Source organism: Caloenas nicobarica, chromosome Z (genome assembly GCF_036013445.1).
Source record: "Caloenas nicobarica isolate bCalNic1 chromosome Z, bCalNic1.hap1, whole genome shotgun sequence".
NCBI lineage: Eukaryota > Metazoa > Chordata > Aves > Columbiformes > Columbidae > Caloenas > Caloenas nicobarica.
The window spans coordinates 93,555,622-93,575,419 of record NC_088284.1 but is presented as its reverse complement, the minus strand read 5'-3'; positions in this window follow the sequence as shown (position 1 = coordinate 93,575,419).

The window sequence follows — 19,798 nt, the reverse complement described above, 5'->3', positions numbered from 1 at the left end:
GGCTTAATTAATTGGATTGGAATTGTAAAATGGTGTACTTGATGTGGGTAAGGCACATTCCACACTTTTCCCCCATAAAGAATGTGACATTTTTGTGGAAGTGTTGAAGAGTGGGTCCAGGAGCCATCAGATGGATGAGACTTCATTAAATAGGTACAGCAGGGAACCCCTAGTCCTGTATCTCACACAGATTTTTCCCCACGCATTCATTTAATTAACTCTCAATCTGTATCTATGGTTCCAGAACAATTCTATTTAATTTTTATGTTACATGTTATATGTAATTTATGGTACATAATAAATAGTCTGTGAGAGGTGGAGCCATGAGTGGTTTGAAACAGGTTTTTCCATGTCCAAATGAAGCTGCCGCAGAAATCATTTTTCACTTCTGCCAAACTTAAGGCTCCATTTTTTCTTTTCAGCCTTGAAAAAAGTTGTTAAAAAAATCCCAAATTATCCAGCAAAGTTTATCGGGTTTCAATAAAATAGTGACTTCATTGTTAGCAACAGCTTATTTCAACCTTTTCATGAAATGGCTCCTTTTTACATTATAAGCATTACATACAAAATAAAAATATATGGCTTCAAAATTCTATTTAATGATATTTATTATAAAAATAAATTAAAAGGCATTTTGGGCCCTCTCTCATTTCCTCATAAAGTGCACTGTGCCTCCTTTTAAACTATACTGGTGCTGTGGTGGGGAATTCAGTCTCAGAAATGCCTCCTGCACTCTGCTGCAGTTTAGTAGGGGAAGGAGTAGGTTTCTAGAGGTAACTTCAACTAATAGTAACGAGAAATCACATGGTTTTGTGGGCAGCAACTATTTTAGAAGACAATGGAATGTGATTTTTCTTTAAAAATGCATCCTTTGTAAGCTCACTCATTGTTTTCTTTTGGGTTTCCAAGACACGTATCTTTTAAAGTTTCCTGAAGCAGCCTATCACATGTGGCAGCCCTTAACTTTGTTCCATCTTGCAGTATTTAAGGACGGGAGTACATATCGTTGCTCCTGGAGTGTACTTTCCACAGCCAGTGAGGGTTTTTTAATGATCTTTCATTCAAGGTCAAAGTGCAAACAGCATTTTATTGCATCTATCTCCTTACGGACAGTGGCCCTGGCAATATTATCTTTTTTTTTCCCATCATGGAAGATATTTCAGTGTGGAGATCTTCAGTGTTGATATCCTTTTTCTTTGAAGCTACTGAGCTTTACAAAGCTGTTCCTCATGTTCAGAACAGCCTGAATTAGAAAATAAAAGGATATATGATGAGCCATAAATGTTTAACAGCTGAGGAACTTTTGGTAGTACCCATCAAGGCCTCCTTCATTTTCTCAGTCAGTGACCCAGTTTATACACCAGTGGAACCAGAATTCTGTCGTTCCTTGTGAAGGTGAGGGTCAGGTTTTTTTCCTGCATCACAGATGTCATTATGAGAGTTACTCAAACACCTTGCCGTGAATACTTGAATACTCCCTGCAGCTAATTATTGCTAGCTGTTTTGAACTCTTGAAGAGCTACCACCTAGAAATGCTAGATGAAGTTGTAACAATTATGATATGCAGTGACAGTTACGGTTTAAAAGAAAGAACTGTTTGAACCAGGCAAAAAGGGTAATAAAAAGTAATATCCCACTTCTCCAAGTTATTCTGGATCAAGTATTTTATCACCATTCTATAAGGGTCTGCGGGCCCAAATGCTGCATGTGCTGAGCAACTTTGAAAATGTGGCTATTATTATAGCTAACCGTCTCATGTATATACTGCCCCACCTTATATAAATTATTTAAACATATTGCTTCTACAAGTTGGAGCTGGAAATCTGCAAACTGTCTCATGAGACTGTCAGTTGCTGGTTGAGATGAAAAAATATTGTGATGCATAGGTTTTGTTGTGGTAGTCTGGCATTTCATATTCAGGCCTGGGCAAAATCAGGATGACCACACATTTGCAAAAAATGAGGAAAAGAGAATGAAAAAGAATTTCTCTGTAAATCTTATAAACATCAAGGAAATGTTCAGGTATGAGGCACTACAAGTGGTTTGTTCTTTAATTATCTGCCAATTCTTAAAATGAAAACATTTAAAGTTCCCTTGCCTACTTCATAGAGAGGCCTTGTACGAAAAATCTATCCATACTGTATGAGTTCTTTGAATTCAGGAATAAGATGAATTCAGTAAGTACAGCTGCAATAATTAGTGCAGCCAATGGATCCCCATTGATAGCAGCAGACAAAGTCTCATTTAATAACAGCCTTAGGTTAATAGTGTACTGCTTTCCAACAGAAGGGACAACAGGGAGAAAAATGTACAATGTACTCATTTTTATTCTAATGCCATTCTAAGTCTAAGTATCATGGTTCCAAAAGTGGCCTATGTTTTTATGAAATGGGAACAGGCCCCATTCTCATTTCTTTTAATCGATGAATGTGAGGGTAGGAAAAAGCAACCAAAGAAACAGTGTGTATAACAAATTAGAGAGAAAGGAGGTTGATATACTTTCAAGACGGTGATACAGCAGTCCATGCTGAGTTTACAGTGCTTGTGGTTTATAGCATGTGCCATAATTACTTCAGCTTAGAGCTGCATTGACTTTGAAAATCCAGAAACAGTTACTGAGGCTATAAAAAGTGAGACTTTGACTTTAGTGAATTTGCTCCAAGAGGGACAAGTTAAATTTAAAAACGAAATTTCAACTTGCATGCTGTGTTCTGAGGCAGGTCCAGGAAAAATGTCTCTTTGGTTCAGCCACCTATTTTACTGCGTAAGTAGGACTGATATCAAAATCTTAGACCAGAAACCATGTAGAGAGAAAGTTACATTACACAGAAAAGACAGACATGAGCAGCTTCCATAGAAAAATGAGAAGGTATTTTCTGTTGAAAAACATTATTTATGCAATTAGTAGTTGACTTACTGAACCTTTATATTAGGATGGTGTTCTAAGTTAAAGGAATCTGCTAAGCTCACTTGAAGTATAAATATAGAGCTAATGATGGCAGCTGCACAGAAGTGATGGGTCAATCTTCAGTCAAAGGAAAGCGGGAAAAAGGGGAAGAGGGTACCCAAACATTTACAAGCTCAACCACTTTCAGTCAGAAAATAAAATAAAAAAAGTAGAAGCACAAGATTCCCTAAACCATTTGCTTTTTCTACAGCATGATGACACCATTTGAACCTAAGATAGCAAAAATTCATCCATCTCATGCCTTGGCTTCCCTAACAAACCACACAGTAGCTATTTGCATATCACACAGTAATATAGCTGAAGTCCTACGATTACACATACCTTTCCCAGCAAGTCTTAAGTCACAAATAGCCATCATTCAGGAAACTGGCGAGACCTGATAGTTACCAGTCCATTGAGAAACAATTTAGAGCAAGCACATTTACTAGTAAAGGTGAGGTCTCTGAGAAAGGTACAAGAAAGGTACAGCGACTCTGTAGTTTAAATACAAAAGCATTATCCTACAGTATTCAGGTATCAGATGAGAAACACTCTTTTGTTCTTGGTCTCTTGCTGACTCTCCACTCCTCCAGGTCATAACCAAGCAGGACATTTTTTATTTCTGCCATGGGAAAATGATCCATATTTTTTCATCAGCGTAAAAAACATGTTTATGAGGTTAGATCAGTCAGAAACAGAGCTTGCCAAAACTGCTTTCAGCACAAAAAAAGTAGTATGATCATTCCCCTTATTCTGCTCCTCATCCCTTCTGGTAATGTTTGGTGAGCCTTCATGCCATTGCTATTGCTCACAAAGTCATATGCTAGCTGCATCCTCTAAGAAATTAGTGGTTTTGCTGTTGAGTGAGAAGCTGAAAGATGTCTGAACACCAGGTGAGGTGTGAGTGAGCTCTGCCTGAAAGCCAGGATGTTCAGGATGTTGCTGAAGCACCTTTAACATGGCCCTGAGTTGGCACACAGGAGCACTGCACGGGACCAGGTCAGTGCTAAACACGCTCTGTGTGATGTTTCATGGTTCTTTCTGAGGTACACTGTGTACTTTGGCTTTCTACTGCCAAACAGGCCCACCGTTCTAGAAGGTTGTGCAGGATGTTGTGGATTTGTTTGTTTGTTCTTTTCTAGGTGTGATTTGTATCTAACCAATCTTCCCTAATCACATGAAATTATTGTGTGCTGTGTAGGCGAACATTTATATCAGTAGTGCTTGGCCTGCAGGCTTCACATGTAATGTGCATCCACAATGAACATTTTACTTGTGAACAATATAAATGGTGCCAAATTTTGATGTAAGTGCATGCAGAGGAGCAGTTATGTACTAGTGTAGAAAAAAATTCAATGCTGACTTGATGAGCAAAGGAACTTTTCTTTTATGTACTTGGACAAGTAGAGGGTGTGGGTGAAAAAGCTATTTCTGTACACCGTGTTTTGGAGTCCCCAGTCCATATGAGGGTTGAAAGGGTCTGCCAAGAAATACTTTGGTCAAGAGTCCCATCACTTGTATACTTCTGTTGCTAAACTGCATTTGAGCAGCCATAGTACAGATGTAGGATGGAATTCTGGGCTCAGACTGGTCACACCAAGTGTCAGCAGTGCATGAGGAGACCGAGCTGTCCGGCGCAACACGTATCGCTAATCAATGTCACCCCAGGGTCTCTTCATTCTGGACTATATTCTCTCATCCTAACTCTCTTGCTTGGCTTTAGTTTCAGCATTTACAGCACATTCACAGCATTTGTGAATAAAATATAATTCATAAATCTGCAAGGCAGTTGAACAACTACACATCTCACTCACTGAAGAACTTCTAACAAAGTAAAGGTTAACAATGTTAAATTTATTTCTAAAACACTCAACTTTGTCGAGTAATACTCCTTTCCTTTTCCTGTTGAGGGCTACATGTCCAATAAGGGACTACATCTTTCACCCTCAAAGCCTGTCATATGAATAATGGGATCACAGCATTGGAGGTAATACGCATAAAATTTAAGACCAAAAATGATTTTTCTATAAAAATAACATTTTTAGCTTGCACAAACTTCTGTACTTTATTAATCTGCTTGTATCTCTATATCCTAACAAAAAAGCTTTCATACTACAATGCATGCAGATTTGTGGAAATTCAGATATATTTACAAGAAATCAGAAATATATTATTCTTACTAACTTAAACTGAAAGAAAGCCTTCATTTAAGAGACTTAATCGTCCCCAGAAAGTATGTAATAAAATAATGACCTCTATTACAGATGATAAATAACAATCAAATCTCTACAAAATAATGATCAAACCTGATAATAAGTCTGATTACATTCAAAATCCTGTGCTACTACTGTGTTTTATTTCTAGAGTGTGAAATAGAAATTGACTTATGAGAAGATGCTGGGCCAACAACCGTGGGGAGTCTAAGTAAACTGAAGAATGTCAGTTAAGCCTGGAGGAAGTCTAAATTGGGGTAGCTTACCTCTTCTTCCAGACCCCTTGCTGTGCACATCACACCAATTTAGACCCCTTTGAGACTCACTTAGACATATGCACTGAGACGCAGTTACTTACTTAGGCAAACGACCTAGCAATGTGTAACCTCCATATTGCCTCTGAATACGACGCACAGATTCTAAGTTCAAATTAGTAGAGCTCACATTCCAAGAGGTCAGAAGAGAGATGTAAATAAAGAAAAGCAACTAAATGGAAAGAGAAAGAAACCATAAGCTTAAAAGCTGGTTCCAATAGGGTCTCATAACCCAGTGTCTCCCAAAGCTTTGGGATGTGCTAACAACGATCTTTGACCTGAAATCACATATCTGATAAATCTGCATGTTGGGATCTATTTTTAGTTACAGTTTTGTTCCTCCTGCTTTTCTTTGTGACAGAAGCATGAAGTATTGACACGCTAACCACCCTTAGCCTTCCATAAGAGAAATACAAGATTAAGTCTTCGAGATTTCTGCGATTTCCAATTAGCAACTGTGATTTCATAATTTATATGTCAGAGTCTTTAAATTTTCAGGGCACCACTTCCTACCCCAACTGCAAGACTCTAGTCTCTCTTGAAATATTAAATTCTAAATACTAAATATAAAGGACATATCCATATGACAAGGTAAAAGGAGATGTAAGTCTCTCTGTGCTCCAAACTGGCTGAAACGAGCTACCTCTGAAATAGAAGATGTAATTTAAAACTACAATAACTGCTACTTAGGCATTGTATTAGGATACGTGAAGACTCCTATTTCCAACCAGGATTCTCGATAAGATCCAAACACCAGACACCTAAAACTACTATAGGAAGTCATTTCTCCTTTGTTTTATTTTCATTTAGGAGAACTAGCAGAGCCCTACCCAGGTTCTCTTCCAACACTCCCTCAGGAGGTACTGAGTATTACCTTGTACCCCATCTTTCCTGTAGCCACCACAGCACAAATTATGCTGAAGGGCAGGAAACTCCCTTGTTCACCTTGTGCTGGAATCCCTTCTAATGGAATCCACTCTGCAAAGCTTGATCAGCAACAGAAGGAACAGAGCAAGCCCATCTCAGCCTAGCTGTCAGAGCTCTCACCTGCGAGACAAGAAACTTGATCTTCAGTCCATCTCCACAAGCATTAATAGGAGCAGAGACTGAATTTACACTTCTGAGAGATATAATTCTATGCATAGAATTTGAAAGACATACAATACCACCCTAAAATATTGTGTCTGGGGCTCACAATTGGAATAGTCACCCACTGACAGTATTATCAATAGCTTTTCCAAACTTTCCATTTCACTACCTCCATTCAGTATAGAAAAGCCTGGGCTTGTTTGTTCAGTAGCTGTAGAGATCCTACAGTAAAAACAACCATAAACATATCTTAGATATTGTACTAGTGATTCATGATGTGAACAGGTTGTACTAAATTCCTAACCTGATGGAGGAAAATTAAAACCTTCTCATTTTGCTAACAAATTGCTGCATTTGCCCATTGGCTCCATCCCAGCACAGTGCCAAAGAATAGCCTGAAGCCATTCAAATAGCCCTCAACATGCCTGAATATCTGTTTTGATCCCCACACTTCAAAATTAGAAATCTAACTGAAAGCCAAGTGCTGATTAATAGTGACATCAAAGTCAAGGCTTTAAGAATATGTTTCATCAGTAGAATGAGGTTTGTGTGGGCTAGGTACCTAATTCAAATCCATTGCCTACAATATGTAAAGCTACAGAAATAACTAAGGTTTGCAGGTTACAAAGAGCCAAGAGAGCATGTATAGAAAACGTGGAACAGATAAGAACAGAAGGCAGAGGCAGCACAGAAAGCCGTCACAGGCTATGTAAATAGAAGAAACTTCAAGAACATATTGACAGCATTGTTGAAAATAGGGGACAACTTCCTGTATGCACATCAAAGACAACCGCTCCATCACCAATCCACTATCTAGGCAGAGGAGAACAAAACCTGATAAGACTCGAAGTGAGAGAGGAAGATGGTATGGCATCTTTTCTACCCACTTACCGTCAGCTTAAATAGCCTCTTCCTGCAGATATGTATACGCATCATATATTGCAGCACAATTTAGAAATAACCAAGGAAGTCCTTTATCACTCCATATGCAGGCCAAACTAGTTCTAATTCAACAGTTTTCTCAGTAGGACACCACCTACCATGCGAGGGTCAGTTGCTGCCTACGTGGAGGCTCTGGAGTCTCCCCGAGTGCAGGTTTGGTACCATCTTGCTCAACCTGAGGCAGCAGCTCCCATTCCACTCCGTCAGAAAGCAATCTGCTGTCCATCAAAGTGGGCACAGTAGTAAGTCTTCGAAGTAAAAATGGTGCTGTGACATGCTGTCACCCCATTATGAGCACTGTTGACACATTCACATCATCAAGCCACTACGCTAATGCCTGAACCCTAAACACAGCCCCTTTCTGTTTAAAATGCCAGAAAACATGCTAAGAATGAACTTTAAAATACAACCTTTTGGGAAGGCTCAAACTACCATAAGCAGGTCTGGAACAGCATAATGCTGCTTTGGGAAGGTGTTATTAATGGCTAGAGAGGGCTCTGGGCAATGAGGGCTGTGTGGTAGACACAAGGAAGCCACAAACATTCAGGAATCAGTTGCTGGTGTGGAGAGCTGCAGTGAGCTAATCTTCTGAAAAGAGCTTATGGAAAACTACGAGGGAACCATAACAGCACATTGCTCCTATCCAGTACAGCATTTCAGCACTGAAGTTCCAATAGCAAATGCTAATTGAGGAGTATTTGATAATTGAATAAATACTAAGTAATAATTTAATAGTGTACTTTGTTTACAAATAAATGTATACAATATGCTCTTTTAATACCACAAATAGTACCCGTTTTCTTGTCAATGCTGTTCGTTAGGAGAGCACCAGCCGAGCTGTACTGTACTATCTGCTACAAAGTAGTTGCAGCCATATGAATTCACCCTGAAACATACTACTATACATATTGATTCTGAGTATAAATATTGTCAAGTAGCATAATTTTATCAATTTCATTTTTAAAACTCTTGTCAAAATAAATTTGGTAATTTAAGTTTTCAAAAAATTGAGCAAGATGCCTTATTAACCACATTTGTTTTTATCTTAAAAAAATCAGATTCCTCACATTCTGCAGTAGCCGTTTCTGTATTAGTTCTGTATTAGACTGCCAATACCTCAGGGCAGAGATTGCCTTATGTTACACACATGCAACACAGTATACATACTTATCCCTCAGATAATATTCATAATAAAACAGGAAACCTTAATATGAGCTCAGCAAAACAGTCTAGAAGGAGAAAAAAAGCAGATTAATCAGATATGAAACAAACACAGTTCTTCACGAGTCAAGAGCTGGGCTCAAAATTGAGCTAAATTTCCTCCCATCCCTATCAGATGTGGTGTTGAAGGGCATTATCCTTCCCTCTGCGAATGAGACACTAATATCAGGTATTATAGCAAAGATCTTGCAGAAACAGTTCACACTCTTGAATGGTTTTTTGAAATGCCCTTTCACATACGGAGCGGATCTGTTTTTCCTCATGCTTTAAGGCATGGGAAAGCATGGGGCATGCTTCTCCTCAGAGAGCTGGCCCTATCCCCAGCTATGCAGAGCTAACATGATGATCTTCTCTATAGAGCTCTGAGGGTGAAAGGCTTCTCTCTGCTTTCTCTCTAGCCTCTCCAAGTCAACATAGTAAACTGAGGATACCTTCTGAGATGGCTTTTATGTGCTGCATAGAAATTGGACAATTAGGGAATTAATCAATAAAAGCATACACTAGAGACCACAAATATGCTGGTGAAATGAAATGCTTGATACACCTCTTAGAAACACACTTGAGGAAAGGCCAGCAACTGGGGCAGTTATGAAAAGCTACCACTGGGTGTCAGATAATAAAGGGCTAATGGTAAATGGTCAGACTGAAAAAATGCTGAATGCAGACCCACAGGCACTGCTGATAAAATCGCTTTATGTGCAAGTCTCTACCCAGACAGTAGAGGGCTGCAAAATTTCTCCAGCATGGGGAAGGTTAAAGGTGACAGGAGGCAGGACTGGGTTTGTGCAGGGATGTGTGGAGAGGCTAGGCATAGCACCAGCCTGGAAAACAACCCATTTCCAACAAAGCAGGACAGCATTAGTCAAGGTAGACAGATATTTGGGAGCAAAATGGCAGCAAATGAGTGATGTGGACAGGCCTTGAGCACCCTGAGTGAGGGACTGAACCTTGGCTGCTCACAGGGGAGGTCTGGCTTGCACACATGCCCCTGGCACTGCCCAAATACAGGGCGATTAGAAAAGAGCCAACTTCATACTTAGGCTGATTCTCCCTTTCGGTCTCAGGTAGGTTTAGGTCTTGTTTGTGCTTGACAGTATGCCTTACTGAGATGGTTACAACACATTTCTGGTTGCCTGTTTCATACAACATCCCCTGCACATGGCAGCAGCCCTGTTTGTTTTGCTGCCTTCATGATGAGGGCTCTCAGCTTTCATGGGAGCTGGAAACATCAAACCCAATCCCAAAGCACGGGCTAGTGAATGGCTACCTTTCGGCCTCTCCCCGGTGTAAAAGTCACTATGTTTTGCCATTTTCCCCACAGGGGTTCTCAAGGCAATTCTCCCTCCCCAGAGTCACTCCAGAGCAGCTCCAGCCTGCTTGGGACAGCCTCATTTTATATCTGCCCTGCTCATGGGCTTTACTCCCAGATGCAGCACTAATTAGTCTCTCTCTTACATACTTCACCATTTGCCATTGTCTGTGATCTACATTTGTCATTTATTTGTCTCTGTGAGTGATTCAGCTCCTGTATTACACGTGAAGGGACAGTGATAGTGTTTTCTGTGGAGGTGTAGCCCAGACCTTGCTCTATCGAATGCCTGGGCACTGATATCCCACAGTGCTCATGGCGATCCCTGGCAGTGGGGTCATTCGCCATAAATATTGAACAGGGAGATGCCTGGAGAACAGTGATACAGAGATATCTAAGGGTGATGGCTCTAGAGAAAAAAATTACTCCCCAAAGCTTGTATGATTTCCTGCCTCAGACATCGAAGCATCAAGACACAGAATAGCCTTACTAATAGCTTACTGTGAGGGAGATTCGGGGCTTTTGGGTTTATTTTGCTGAGGAACACTAAGTGTCTTGAGAGAGATAATACACTTTATCAGGCCATATGAGAAAGCTGGAAAAAGCAGCTACATTTTCCAGAACACGGGACCCGCATGAGGTCATTTAATGTTCTGATCCTTTGAACATCATCACTCTTGGCTCAGTTTGGGCACTGCATCTTTCCAAAGGCACTAATTGATTTGGCTCTGCACAAGACGAATAAGAATATGACAACTAAAAATTCATTCTTGAATGCTGAGGAATGAGTAATATACCTCCTTTTACACTAATTTCTATAATAGGTTCTAATTAAATATGGCAAAGAAAAATACAGGTAGGTTGCCTTATTCAGAAACAAGTAGATCATCCAAGCAACAAATTTGTGGTACAGCAGTTTGGCATTTACCTCTACCCTAGAAATTTGTACCAATTATCTTACCATTAGCAGAACATGGTACATCACAAATTGCATACTCCAGGCATATAATTTCAAGGGCAGGAAAGGCATATCAAAAACATAATTTTCTAATTCTGTAGATGAGCGTTTGTTTACACAATCTTATAGCATTTCAGATGAATGGAGGCAAGATCAGTAGAAAAAATTAGCTTTCCTATAGATAATGTAAGCCTCGGCAGGCCTATTTCTTAAGGCTTATATTAATGTCAATACAAGTTTCAAGGGATTACCCACAGGATACTCTTGAAAATAAGATGTCACATTTCAATGAATTTAACCCAAGGCACAATTTTTTAAGTGCACACTGTAAATATTAAATAAATTTGTCTACTCCCTTGTAGCTGCTGCTTATTGTTTGAGAAATATTTGAACTTAAAAACTAAAAACTGTGAAAATTTTGGCATGTGCCAAAAGAATTTTAGAATTTTGACATAAACTGTGATCTAATTAAACAATAAGACCTGACAAAACAGTCACCACTGTCTGATAATGACCTCCTGGGGCAGTTAAACATACCAAAGCAAAGCAGAACAGACTGAGAAGGTCAGCAGCAGCACTAAGAAATATTTTACAAGAGTTCTAACCATTCTTATAGCTCCCACTTTCTTTGTTTTATTTTTCTCCTATTTAAAAAATAAAACACAAACATGGAATTATAGAAAATACATTGTTCTGAATTATTTGCAAGTACAAAAACTCTAAAATACTACTATGTGGCCTGAAAAATAGGACCAGTCTCGCTGGCACATTATTTTGCAAATTTCATTAAAACTTAATTATCATCCTCATCCAGGAAAATGAATACCAACATACTGGGGCTAAAAACAAAGTGATGGAGACAGACTGTACAAGGTACTTATACTACTACTAGCATATGCATCCCTCTACAACAGACACCAGAATATATACAGCTCTGCAGCCTCTGTCAGGTACAAGGAAAAAGTTCAAGTTCACAGTGTTGATAGAGTCTCTTTGTATGGGTTGCCCTGAGCTGAGATTTTCATATGCAATTTAGGATTTTCAGGCATCTAACTAACGTGCAATTGAGAGTAATTTTAGTGAGTTAAGCTCTGCCCATATAACTCGCAATGATGGATACATTCACAGGTTAGCTCAAGGTTCTTAAGGGCTATATCTAAGTTTACACTGTACAACATACTTCCGTGGGCAGCTTCCTTTTCATCTACAACAAACCGGGCATTTTTTAAGGTACAGAATTAATCTGAGGAGATATTTACATTACTTCTTTTTTTGTAACGCAGTTAAGTATCTGGAAACACAGCACAGGCATCTCCTCATGGAGGTGACGAAACTATAGCATCGCTCTTTATGGATCAGCAGTAGAGCCCATCCCTTTGTTATTTGCTGGTTTCTTTGAAAGACCCCAGGTTAAGAAAAAGTGCTACAAACAACATACTTAAAGGAATCTCAATAAATTAATCTATACATTTGATTTCTTAAGGCAATTAGACATTTACACATAATACCAAAAAGTAACTCCCTGCAGAAAGGTAGGGACCATATCCTGGTATAAAGGCTCTTCCTAATTTGGAGAAAAAGTCCACATAAATACAGGTACATGCATACACTGAAACTGCATGTAGCTTGCTGCTCTGTAACATCCCAGCAGCATGGCAATTATTGTAGTTATCTTATTACATTTCCTCCCTCTAAGGATAGGTTTTTGTGGGTTCCAGAAAATTTATCCCAATACGGTGATTTTTTTTGCTAATTAAGAATATCAGAGTACAGATATGCAAAAATGACCCTATTTGCTTTTGTATATGTAAAAAGGATTTGTTCGCCCTCCTTGTCCTCCGGAACATTTTGATTTGTTTTTTAGTTTTTAAGCAGTTAATGCTATCCTTACCTGCCAGCTTCCATTGGGATTTCTGCATGGTTTAGTCTAATTACTCTTGATGTTGGACCTCTCATGCTATGAGCTACTTCAAAGGAGAGAACTGGAAAAGGGATTGCTTTTCTAAAAAGCGCAATATCAAGGAAAAAAGATAACATTTTGTTCTCATGATATGATGGACAAATCACAGAGAAAATCTATTAAAGTGATAGATGGTATAAATTTTAATATAAAACACCAGCAGAGGTGCATTTTTTTCCTGGAGTGGCTTTGAAATTGTACAGTCTCTGTTTTGCCCAAATTTATTGCTAAAGCCTCTAGTTGAAAAGTTTGCCAATGAACAGAATCAAAGTAATCAGATTTTTACATTACAAGAACTAGTAAAATCTTGGTTCACAGCTATGATTTCCTAATGAAGCACCAGTACCTATAAATGAATATCATTTCCTGCTGCGAGGCTCCCCTGTGTTTTAAGTACAGTGCCCGTTTATCCATCAGCACTGACCAGATACCGTGGGATTATGATCTCATTTTTTGGGCAACATAAAGCAGGTCCATTTTTTTAAGGTTTAATGTAGCATGTAGTTTATTGTAATTTTTCTGGTCAAATGAATTTTTCCGTAAATATTCCCATATATCCCAATCAAAACACAGTTTTGGTTCTTAGAGCAACCTCTTCTTCCTAATCAACAATTGGTGCTTTATTATTAATCCAAACAAATATGTATGTTACACCGATGTTATGATGTTTTGATTAGAAGCAGCAGACTGGCAGTCAGTCACTCAGTGGTACTGATTGGAGGGAACAAATTTAACCTTAAGCTAAAATTCCAGAACAAATTCAAACCACAATTATGTCGGCTTCTACCAAGCTGCGCCAAAGCCCAGTGCCCTGTTCAGTGGTGGCAGCAGTGGAATGAAAGTACCACAGCTGACCCAAACGTGTGCCAGACAGCCAAGCAGCGAATGGCCAGAGCAACAGAGGAATGCACCGATTCAGCAGCCACTAACAGCAAGGCTCGTATGAAATCCCAACCACAAATTAAATTAATCTCCTTCCATCATCAGAAAACACCAAAGGAAGGCAGAGTGCAACGAGCCATGCTGAAACAAGAAAGTGTTATTTATATCTTCCAGACCCAGCACCGGTGAATTTGGCCCTTCATCTATAAATTACCCATTTATGCCTTTAATAGGTATTTCAGGGCCAATGATTTGTAAGACAAAAAAGAGGGTTGAGACTCATGCAATAGCTCAGTGCAGTTATGTGTTAACCAATAGGTTCAGCCTTTGCCCTAAATTTTCTGGGCCAAATTATAGCATTAATCAGAATGTAGTTAATCGAGTTGCAGGATTATATTTAAAGGCAGAAGTTAGTTTTCTGTTTTGTGGGTTTCAGTGTCTCCAATAGCACAATATGTTCCCAATCAATATTTCCATGCATTTGTCAAGATCTGCAGGCTTCTGAAAAGAACATATGTTTGGGACCATTTTGTTATTTATTATATCCCAGCATCTGAGGTGTTAACTTGTTCCATTGTTGGTCTGAGTGGAATTCTGGCAAACAATTAGATTTTTAAATGATCAAATAAAAATAATAAAAAGCTTTCTTACATTGTAAACTATTCTTAAGCATTCATTCTTTGGCATTTTGTAAATGTAAAAATAACTGGATTTTTAAAAAGCAATAGTTTATAATTATATGGGTAAATTCATCTTAAAGAGCAGGTTCTCTGTCCAAGTTAAAACTCCTAATAAATGTGGATTTATAATAAAACTAATGACAGACATTAACCACTGAGGTGTCAGCAGGCACCACTGTAATTACTACTGTGATCTGCTTATTGACAGCTGTAACAAATTCTAGCAGACAGAAGCTAGAATCTTAAGGGTAGCAATTGGGCTACATTTAAGTACTATTAGATCCTAACTAGTCAGAACTGTCAGGCTGGCCTTACTTCAAAACATAAGGAAAATATCCCCAAAAGGAAGACTTTTTTTTAGCCCATCCCTTTTATTTTTTCTTGAAAGAATTTAATAGGCTGCAAATATTCTTTGAGTAACAGTCATTAGGGTGATGTAAAGTGCTGCAGCCTGCTCTCCAGTACTGTCTTCAGAGAGAACCAACCTCCAAACAAGTTACCACAGGGTAACGCAGGGTGTGAACTGGCAGCGCATCGGCTGTTCTCCGGTAATTGCCTGTGTGCACGCTTTTATCCTGCAGTTACTTCAAGGTTGTTTATCTTTCTTTCACAAAGAGGTAAGCTGCCTCGAATTATCTGATTAGCTGACGGGAGAGAGGGTGGAGATGGGCTGATCCTCTGAAGCAGCTGATGCGCTGTGGGTCCACGTCCTCTCTTACCCCACAGCAGCGGGCTCCAAGTTCATCCAGCTCCAGCGACCTAACTCCAGCTGAGTGGAGTGACCCTGGATTTACATCGCTGGAGCTGTGAGCAAACTTGGGCTGTTACTCTTCATCACGTAGGGCCATACTGTATCATCAATTTTTAAGTCTAAGTCCCAAGTGGAATCAGTTAAGAGATCAGCCTAAAAATCAATGACACAATATGGCCCAGAGATAGCAGCAATCCTTCCTGTAGATCTCACATCTTTGCTTTTAAATCTCCTCTCTTGGACAGACCTGGCTTGTTTTGTTCTATTTTGTTCTGTTCTGTTCCATCAGAGATGGGCCCAGAGTAAACCATGGCATCTGAATTCCAGTCACCTGGATATGTCTGAAATTCGAATCCAGAACCTGACCCTAATTTTGTACATGGCCCTAATGTCACACAGATGCCCAGTCCCCACACTTGCCAATCCTCCTCAGAGCCGGGGAATACACATTCTCTTCTAATGATGGCAAAGAGCAATGGAATTAATATTCAAGAGACTTTCATGACTTTGCAAGATCAAGTACTCATCTCTATGGGATAGGACACTAACATACCTCCTAAAACGGGAAGTCTCACACTGACCTTCTACCTTCAGACCTCACAGACCACCAGCTCAGCGGAAGAACCTCTCTGGTGGGGACTTTCACTTTGGTTTCACACCCGAATGCTGAGAGTTCAGCTCTGCCTCTGTCTCTGTAGCTGGAAAGAAGACTGTCTCATCAAAAGCAGTCTCTGTGAGTGTGTTTTCCTGAAGGAAAGACACATAGTCACATGTCAGCGGTGCAGGAGTTTACAGGTTCCTCTTGTTCAGCTCCCCATGCTCATATGGTGCTGCTCAAAGAAGCTGGTACGTGAATGTTTCATCTGAACATGATCGAGCTGGCTGACAGGTGGAAGCTCACAAATGCAATGAAAAGTACCAGGGCAGTACAGCTTGCTTAAGCTAAGTGCATTTGGCTAGTTTTTAAAATAGCAGTACATTTTGAAGACAAAAATGCCACTGTCAAGACTGGCTATAACTGCTGTGAGGTGAATCAGATTAAAAAGATTTTTGGCATTCCTGCTGCAGGGTCCCACCCCACAAGCATACCAGGGCAACCTCCACCTGCGGGGACGCCAGGCGGTCCTGTGTGTCTGCACGGGTGGGTGTACGCATGCCCACGTGTGGTTTCTCAGCCCAAGTGGATTCAGAATCCCGTGGCTGAATTCTGTGCTCATTTACACCACCTCTAATCCCAGCAAAATTAGTGGGAGAGCAGGCGTGTGAGGCAGCACAGTGCTGGCCTCCGGGCTGAGTGATTCCATTCAATAAACACACTGCGGCACTTGTGCTGAATGAATGCTTTTACCTTTCCCTTTAAACCTGATATTTTAGATATTAAGAGAAAATAATTACATCCACCTCCTGGGAGGTTTATTTCAAATCCTTGCTAGGGCCCCACTGTGGCCAGTGCTTACATTTTTCAAAATTGATTTTAGGCAGTATAAATAGTCTGAAGCTGCCCGTGACATTTCCTCACCCTAACAATGACACACTATTGCAGAAATATTTCTGAATGCAACACGTGGTTTTGTTTTTTTGGCACTGCTTATTCATTAACCCTTTTGTCCTATGCCAGCAAGTGATGCCTTCACCACATGAACAAAATTATTACTGTTGACAATTACAGAGGGACTCAGATTAATATCTTACTATATATAGGCTCACGCTTAAAAGTGATTGCGCTCCTGTAACTTAACAAGTTACTACTTGTCAGTTGAACAATAGAAAGAGATCATGAGTGTGCCTTCAGCCAGTCCTAAAGGTAGACTAAAATACATCAGCTTAAATCACCTTTCTGGTATTGTCTGCTCCTCTCGAGCTGCATGCACAAACACTCTCCATAGAGAGACTAATCAAATTAATTTACCCGCTATTTCATACAAAAACTGTTCTTTGCAATTCTTTGTTAAGGTGAGGCAAGTACATTTTAATTTTTAACTTAACTTAATGATTTCTATTTCAGACTGTTTCTGGACAGCTAATCTGGGGAAAAAAATAAAAGGAAAAGACAACCTGTCTCTCATGAAATAGGCTTTGAGTACTAAAGCCTATATTAATTTAAAAATAAAAATCAATGTAAGTCTTTATTTCTAGGTTGGTTCTCTAAGCCTATAAATACAGGGTAAAAGGCATACATATTAAGAAAAACCTATTTAGTAACTTGAATGATTGAGGTGTGTGGATCAAAGGTATTCAGCACCTTGTAACTTCTGGAGGTAAATGCTCCAAGTTATAATTTTTATGCTTGATATTTACACAGATATTTTTTTCTGCTGCAAGCCATGGAGACTCTGTCCATCCCTTCAGCTTTCACCTTTCACCTTTCTTCCTGTTTCTATATATGTATTTTTAAATCCAGGATGTTATGAGGTGACAAAATGCTTATGATGATGGATGTAAATACTTGAAATGTGAAAGCAAATAGCTACTATCCCAGCTGAGCACCATGACCACTAATAGCTTGCCTAAAATCAGCTTCTGAAGATGAGAGGCACTGATGAAACAGTATGGAGTGTTTCATCATTCCGTGTTTTGAAGGCTGAGTCCAATGGAAACGTCTTAACTAACCTGGCAAAATCTGCAGGGCTCTGTGAGCAACTCTAATGTTAGCAGCCTTCTGACTTCCACCACATGCAGAACTGACTCGCTACTTCAATTAAAACGTAATCTTAAAGGAAAATCCCCAAAGGCCAATTTCAGTAGAAAAACACTTGCACAGATTTTTATTGGCTCTAGACATGGCCACCGATACTCCTAGCCGTCTCTTGATATGATTTTGGTCTGAAGAAGTCTGAATGCTTTAAATCCCTGAGCTTAAAACTCCTTCCTATGAGCTGAATTTAAACCACATTGGCGTGACTGTGCTATGCACACAAACACACATCAGTGAAAACAACGGCGACTGCCCTTTGCTAAAACATTTGTCTATTGATTTTGTTACAGTATTAGTTACAGCCATATCTTGAGTCTACGCTGTAAATCTGTTGCTGTTTAAACGTTTCAGTGATAGTATAAAACTCAGATCATATTGATGTTGCGGGTAAATGATGTTTTAGCTCAGCAAGTTGCTGGAACGACACTGAGCCAACTCTCTGAATTACTGCACTTCCTAGAAATTTTGTACTTCTGGAATGTGAGCAGAGTTTCAGCCTCTGGTTTTCTAACCTGTAGCTGCTTAGCAAGAGCTCCTTGCTTTCACAGTAAACCTTTTCAAGGAATATTTCAGTCTGTTTGCTGTATTTCATTAACACATGTGTGCATGTGCACACACATGCACGCACGCATTTTGTTCTTTATTTATAAAGCACAGGGTGAGAATATGATAATATTGTATCAAAAAGAATTCAGGAAACAGCATTATAGCATTTAGCCTGAAAACCTTCTGTCAAGCATCTTGAAGTGAAGTTGCTTCGTTTGTTACACTGACCTACATGAGGCATTATTGCCATTTGACCCTGAATTATTAACGATCAGCAGGAAGATTTAGCACCCCTTCAACTCCAGCCTTGTCTCTGTCCTCCAAGATAAAACCAGTTTGCCCACTGTGCAAGTTAGAAAACATCTGTGAGTACCTCAGCTTCTGGTGGTAACCTTGTTACCAACCTTGCTCCAAATACCTGCATGTAACCCCTCAGCATGTCACCCTTTTGGATTTCTCTTTATGAATAATTTTGTTATACCACATCCATTTTCATGTGCTCTTTATTACAGCACACAACTACATCTATTAGAATACCCACCAGAGAACTCTTGTTATCATCAATGGTGCCATGTACTGCCCTATCCAGACTGTAAGCCTGGCACTTTTCAAAGCCCATTTGGTTTTTGGTTTTTGTTTTTGGGGGTTTTTTTACTATTTTTTAAAATTCCTGCAAAGAATTTCACAGGTGGAAAAATACTTAAATAAATATTCGACACATACATAAGAAGCAAGTTAAACACAAAAGGAAGAATTTCAGCAGATTTTGGGATGAAAATGGAGTGAAAGATGAAATCTTTGTTACTTCAACATAACATTTTATGTGGGAACGCTGTGATTTTTCAACCAAAAATTTAATTTTCTCTTGAGTGACAAATGAGACCAAATCTGGGACCTATCCACATTTTTTTTTTGCCTAGTTACCAATTTATTTATCATATAAATTGGAAAATTGAGAAAAGGTTAGGAAAAAAAGACTAGACATACTGTTCTACTTTTACTAAGCTGACAAAAAGGACCAATTACAGAATTTGATGGGAAAAGTAATGCTCCTCGTGGTTGATTTTCATATATCTAAATTTGGTTTCATTAGAAAATATCATGACCTTCAGAGCATACTTTAAAGCCTAATGTTCCCAGGCATTTAATAGAGATTTGTAGGTGGGAACCAGGACCCAAGCTCCCTCCTCTTTGCTAATAAAGATGATATACTTTGGGAAATTGAGGCGTCAGGGTAAAAGGTTCTTGAGCAAACTGATAATTATGAAAACAATGAGTCATCAGGTACAGA